This window comes from Micromys minutus (assembly GCF_963924665.1).
Source record: "Micromys minutus genome assembly, chromosome: 1".
In the NCBI taxonomy this organism is placed as follows: Eukaryota; Metazoa; Chordata; class Mammalia; order Rodentia; family Muridae; genus Micromys; species Micromys minutus.
Window position 1 is genome coordinate 85,026,446 of NC_137969.1, and position 6,000 is coordinate 85,032,445.

Sequence of the window (6,000 nt, forward strand, 5' to 3'; positions counted from 1 at the left end):
TAAACATTCAATGGAAAAAGGACAGCCTATTCAACAAATGGTGTTGGTCCAACTGGCACTCAGCATGCAGAAGAATGAAAATAGACCCTTTCTTATCTCCTGTACAAAGCTCAAGTGTAAGTGAATCAAAGATCTCCACATTAAACCAGGTACACCGAAACTATTAGATGAGAAAGTAGGGAAAACCTTAGAACTCATAGGCACAGTAGAAAATTTCCTGAACAGAACACCAATGGCTCGAGCTCTAAGGTCAAAGATTGCAAATGGGACTTAATGAGATTGCAAAGTTTCTGTAAGGCTAAAGACACTATCATGAAAACAAAACGGCAGCCAGCAGAGTGGGAAAAGATATTTATCAACCCCACATCAGATAGAAGCCTAATATCCAAGGTATACAAAGAACTCAAAAAGCAAGATACCAGAGAATCAAACAACCCTATTAAAAAATGGGGTACAGGCTTAAACAAAAATTTCTCAATCGAGGAATATCGAATGTCTGAGAAACATCTAAGGAAGTGCTCAACATCCTTAGCCATCAGAGAAATGCAAATCAAAACAACCCTGAGATTCCACCTCACACCAGTCAGATTGGCCAAGATCCAAAATTCAGATGACAATAGATGCTGGGGAGGATGTGGAGAAAGAGGAACACTTCTCCACTGCTGGTGGGGTTGTAAACTGATACAACCACTCTGGAAATCAGTCTGGTGGTTTCTCAGAAAAATGGACATAGTACTACCTGAAGACCCAGTTATTCCACTTCTGGGCATTTACCCCAGAGACGCTCCAACATACAACAAAGATACATGCACCACAATGTTCATTGCAGCTCTATTTATAATAGCCAGAAGCTGGAAAGAACCCAGATGTCCTTCAGTAGATGAATGGATACAAAAATTGTGGTACATTTACACAATGGAGTACTACTCAGCTATCAGAAACAATGACTTAACAAAATTCTTAAGAAAATGGATGCATCTAGAGAATATCATCCTGAGTGAGATAACCCAGTCACAAAAGAACAGACATAATATGCAGTCACTGATAATGGGATACTAACCCCAGAAAGCTCTGAACACCCTAGAAACAACTCACAGACTGTGAAGTTCAACAACAACAAAAAAGAATATATTTTAATTAAAATAAAACTGTATCACATTCCCCTTTCCTCCTTACAGCCCCTCGTAGTCTCTCTCCTATCCCCTCAAATTAATAGCCTCTTTTCCTATATTGTTGTTACATATATACATATGTGTATGTATATATACCCACAAATACTTAATTACAACCTTAAAAAATGTATTTGTATATTTTATGCAAAAATGGTGAAATTTTGTACATTTATCTTTGTTTTTTAAAATAAAGTAAAAAAAAAAAAAGACATTACAATGCTTAATATATTCACCAAACACTGGTGCACCTAGTTTCATAAAAAGAATACTACTGAAATTAAAGATACAAGTTAACATCAACCCATTAATCATAGGTAATTTCAATACCCTGCTTTCTTCACTAAACAGGACATCTAAAAAATAAACAAAAATATTAGAATTAAATGACATCATACATCAAATGTACTTAACAGATATCCACAGAATATCCATCCAAATACCAAAGAATACATTTTACTCAACAACTTATAAAAATTTCTCTAAAACAGATCACATCATGGGACACAGAACAAATCTTAAGTTTCAGGGAAAATGGACCATAAATATCCTAACTTAAAATTGACAGCAACAAACAAAGAAACAAACAAGCAAACAAAAACTCTAGTAAATATACAAATTCATGGAGATTAAACAGCTCATTACTAAACAATGAGTGGGATTAAGATGAAACAAGAAGTTTAAAAAGATCCTGGAACTAAATAAAAATGAACATACAATAAAACTTCTGGGATACATCAAAAGCAGTCCAATGTGGGAAATTTATATTCCTAAGAGCCTATGTTAAAAAAAAGGGGGGGTCTGGAGAGATGGCTCAGTAGTTAAGAGCACTGACTGTTTCTTCCAGAGGTCCTGAGTTCAAATCCCAGCAACCACATGGTGGCTCTATAATGGGATCTGATGCCCTCTTCTGGCGTGTCTGAAGACAGTGACAGTGTACTCACATATATAAAATAAATAAATCTTTTAAAAAATCAGAAAGAGCACAAATAAATGACTTAATAATGCAACTTAAGAATTTGGAATAAAAATAAAACAAATTCAAATCCAACTGACAGCAAGAAATGATAAAAAATCAGAGCAGAGATTAATGAAATAGAAACAAAGAAAATAATATAAAGAACCAATGACTCTAAAAGCTGGCTCTTTGAGAAGATAAACAAGAAATGCAGACTCTTTACCAACTAATCAAAAGACAGAGAGAACGCAAGTGAAGAGAAAGAGAATATACAGGAAATCATTGCAACAGACACAAGAGAAGTTCAGAATATTGGAGGGAATACTTTAAAAGTATGTGCTCCGTTAAACTGGAAAATCTGAGAAGAGCGGGTAAATTTCTAGATTCATTCAAAGCACCAGAGTTAAACTAAGAAGTGTTGGGTTCCAGATGGTTTGTGGTTCCCTTCTCTGGCACAAACCTTGATTCAGATGTGGCTGGTAACTGCAGAAAACTGTAGACAGAAGGTAAGGCCTAGGATGAAGGTCCTTCAGGGCAAAACAAGACCACAGCAGTGAGGCTTGCAAGTGTGTAAATATGTCCTATGCTGCTGACTTTCTGGCCAAAATGATTAGTTTGTGAATCCATAAAGGTGTAGCTGAGTTGTAATTATTTGACTTGCTGGACCATTATGCCCACACCCTTCCACATGCTCTTATGACCAGAAGGCTATGAGTATCCTCTCTTCCTTCCCTCTGACCTGTGACCTGTGAGCACCAGAGAAGGAGCCATTCCTTTTAAATGCACTCATTAGCCAGAAGGTGTTCACACTTCCCTGGAGGATAGTTGTTACCCTTGCATGACACACAGTGGAGAGAGGGGAACCAGCATATGTGTCAATAAATAATGGCCTGCAGGAGCAGACTACTTCTTTCATTTTGCAAGTAGCCACCATCTCCCAGCCCTCTTCTATGTACTATGGGACTCAGCAGGAGCTTGCATTCTGCATTCTGATACCCAAGCAAAGCACTATAGACAGAGTAAGTGAAGGGCTTTCAGAGGTGGTGACTCTTGAACTATGAGTAATACTGTGAAATCTCTTCACAGTAATGGAAAGATGGGAGCGCAGGGCATGAACACAAGAAAGAAGAGACTGGTATAGTCAGTTACCATGCAGTACAGGAGAGCAGAGACAAGCCTCGAAGGTCAAGGGAACATTTGGTACTTGAGATCCATATGTCACCTTGGAGAGAGCTGTGGACAGGAGAGCTGTAGGCATGATGAAGTTAGGTACATCACACACTGCAAGAATTAAGTGTGAATTACGATGTTACGAAGTTACGATGACACAGGCTGTGAGCAGTAGAGCCAGAGATGGGGTATCTTTAGAGGGAGCCTGAAGGCCTGCCGCTGAAAGGAATGTGAAAGTGTCCACGTGGCTGGCACACCAAGGACAGAGACAAGGAAAGCTGGAGGTGGACTGCTCGTGTGTTTAAAGATCTAGGTTACTGAGAGATTAGAGAGTCCTGTGCTACTCAGGAAAGCTTCAGGAGGAGGGGCAGGAGGTTGTCCTGTGTGAAGAGAATGTTGAGTGAATCTGAAAGGCTTGTGGGGTAAATCTGGGAGATAGAGATGCGGGAAAGAGTAAGATCACACTGGATAGTTTTAAACCTCACTAAATAAATTATTCCTTTGCCAACTAGATACTAGACACTGTGATGACAGGTATGAATGTCTGAATGGCATAAGACAGGTCTACTGGATCCTGTCATGAGGCCTCATTGAGAGGCACTGGCTACTTGAGGTAATTAATCATAACCAAGTTTAGAAGCTGTAAAGCATTGGTTCTCCTAGAGATGTGTAGGTTTCCTCTTCTGCTTGGATTGTTCCTGTCTCCATTCAGCGCTATATCAGAGTCTGCTTCTCAGACTCTCCAACAAAAAAGTTTATCAAGAGGTAGGGCTCCATGCTGACCCCTAGCCTGTGACAGATGATTATTTAGTATTCACCATATACTTAATTGTTACTGCAAATGCTTATAGAGTACACCCCCACTTTATGGGAGGGGAAAGCTGAAGTTTAGAGTGTTACAGAGCTTGGTTGAAATTTCAGAAGCTCCTAAGCAACAAAGCCTGGACTCATCTGAGTCACCACTCATTCTGAGTCACTAAGCTAAGGTCTTCCTCGGAAACCTCTGTACTGTGGCCAGGGCCATTTCTCCTAGAGAACATATTTCATCTTTTCTAATGTCACTCTGAGGGTAACTTCAGTTCCCGAACCACAAAATTCTAGCCAAGACCCCAGGAACCCTCCACAGCAGAAGTCAATCCTTAGACTCCATTTCCTCAGAAGGAAATGGAAAAGCACAGACCTGTGCCCTCATCACATCTCTCTGCCCAGCCAGCATCGGGATCACTTGGAGGCTAGTAAACATGACTATGTGGTAGCACCATTTTCCCCAGCCTCTGGCCTGTTCCTTTGAGATGACTAGTAAAATGATAAGTGACATGAATATTTACCTTGCTAGTCACAGCCCTAAGTGCTTTATGTATTCATTCACTTATCCCACAATTACCCATGAAACAGATACTCTCAGTTGCCTCATTACTAGATGAGATGATTGAGGCATAGAAGGATAATTAACTTGCCCAGATTATTAGCTAGTAGATAACAGAGGATTTGAATCCACATAACCAGATCAATAACTATTGTGTCTATCCATATACACAAAGCATACCACCTTTAAGTCCCAAATTCTAAATTTCTCCCTGCATCCACATAGGGGCTCAGATCCTAAATTTGGGTTATTCCTATGAGAAATTGGCAATTAAAGCCTGACTTTTAGATATCTGAGGAGGGAAGAGAAAGCAAAGTCAACAGACAACAGTTATACCTGAGAGAGTCACTAGGCCCAGGCTGAACCTCATGAGTTCAGTTCTCACTAACACTGAGCGCACAACCAGAGCACAGAAAACAATGTCAATCTTGACACCAGTTTTTGTTTGTTTGTTTGCTTGCTTGCTTTTCTTTTCTTTTTTGAGACAGAGTTTCTCTGTGTAGCCCTGGCTGTCCTGGAGCTTGCTTTGTAGACCAGGCTGGCCTCGAACTCAAGATATTCACCTACCTCTGCTGATCCAGTGTTGGCATTTAAGGTGTGTGTGCCACCACCACCCAGTATGACAACCAGTTCTTTAGAAATCCCTGGTTCTTTCTTCAGATCCACCTACAGTGACATCTTGCTTAAGATGACTGTCACAATGGGTTGAAAGGCAGCCTCTGTTTCCCAATGTGAGAAATCAAACTCTTGTCAATGGATGCTCTATATTTAGCTATTACAAAGAACCTAACCTAGACAATTTGCATGTCTGTGTCTCTGTCTTACGTGTGATGTAATTATTATTAGCAAAGGGGAGGAAGCAGACTGACACAGATCATAGAAAAATTTTAGAGGGAAGTAAGGCAGTGGTTTGACCCAGCAAGTTTACAACAATCTGGCTTTGAGCACTGACAATAAAAACTGCTACTTCATCCCTCCTAGCTAACCTCTGCCTACAAACCAGCACTGACCATCAAAAATGTCTTTTGCTCTTTATTTGGTACCTAATCTTCCTGCCCTGTACTTCCCTGAGACAGCTGTTTCGAAGAGATTGTCCCCAAGCAAACACTAGAGGTGACTCAAGAACCACTTATCCATTTATTGGGTATGCAGATTTTCCCTTTAGTACCTGAAGGTAGAATACAAAACAGGTTAATTTACCCAAGTCACACAGCTACTGAGAGGGGGTTCTGGAATGAGAGCCCAAGGCACATGCTTGGACTTGCTCTGTGGAGTCAGTGGAAGTCGGTTGATTGACACCAGCCAAAGGCCTCCAGTGCAAGTAAACCTGGATTGAT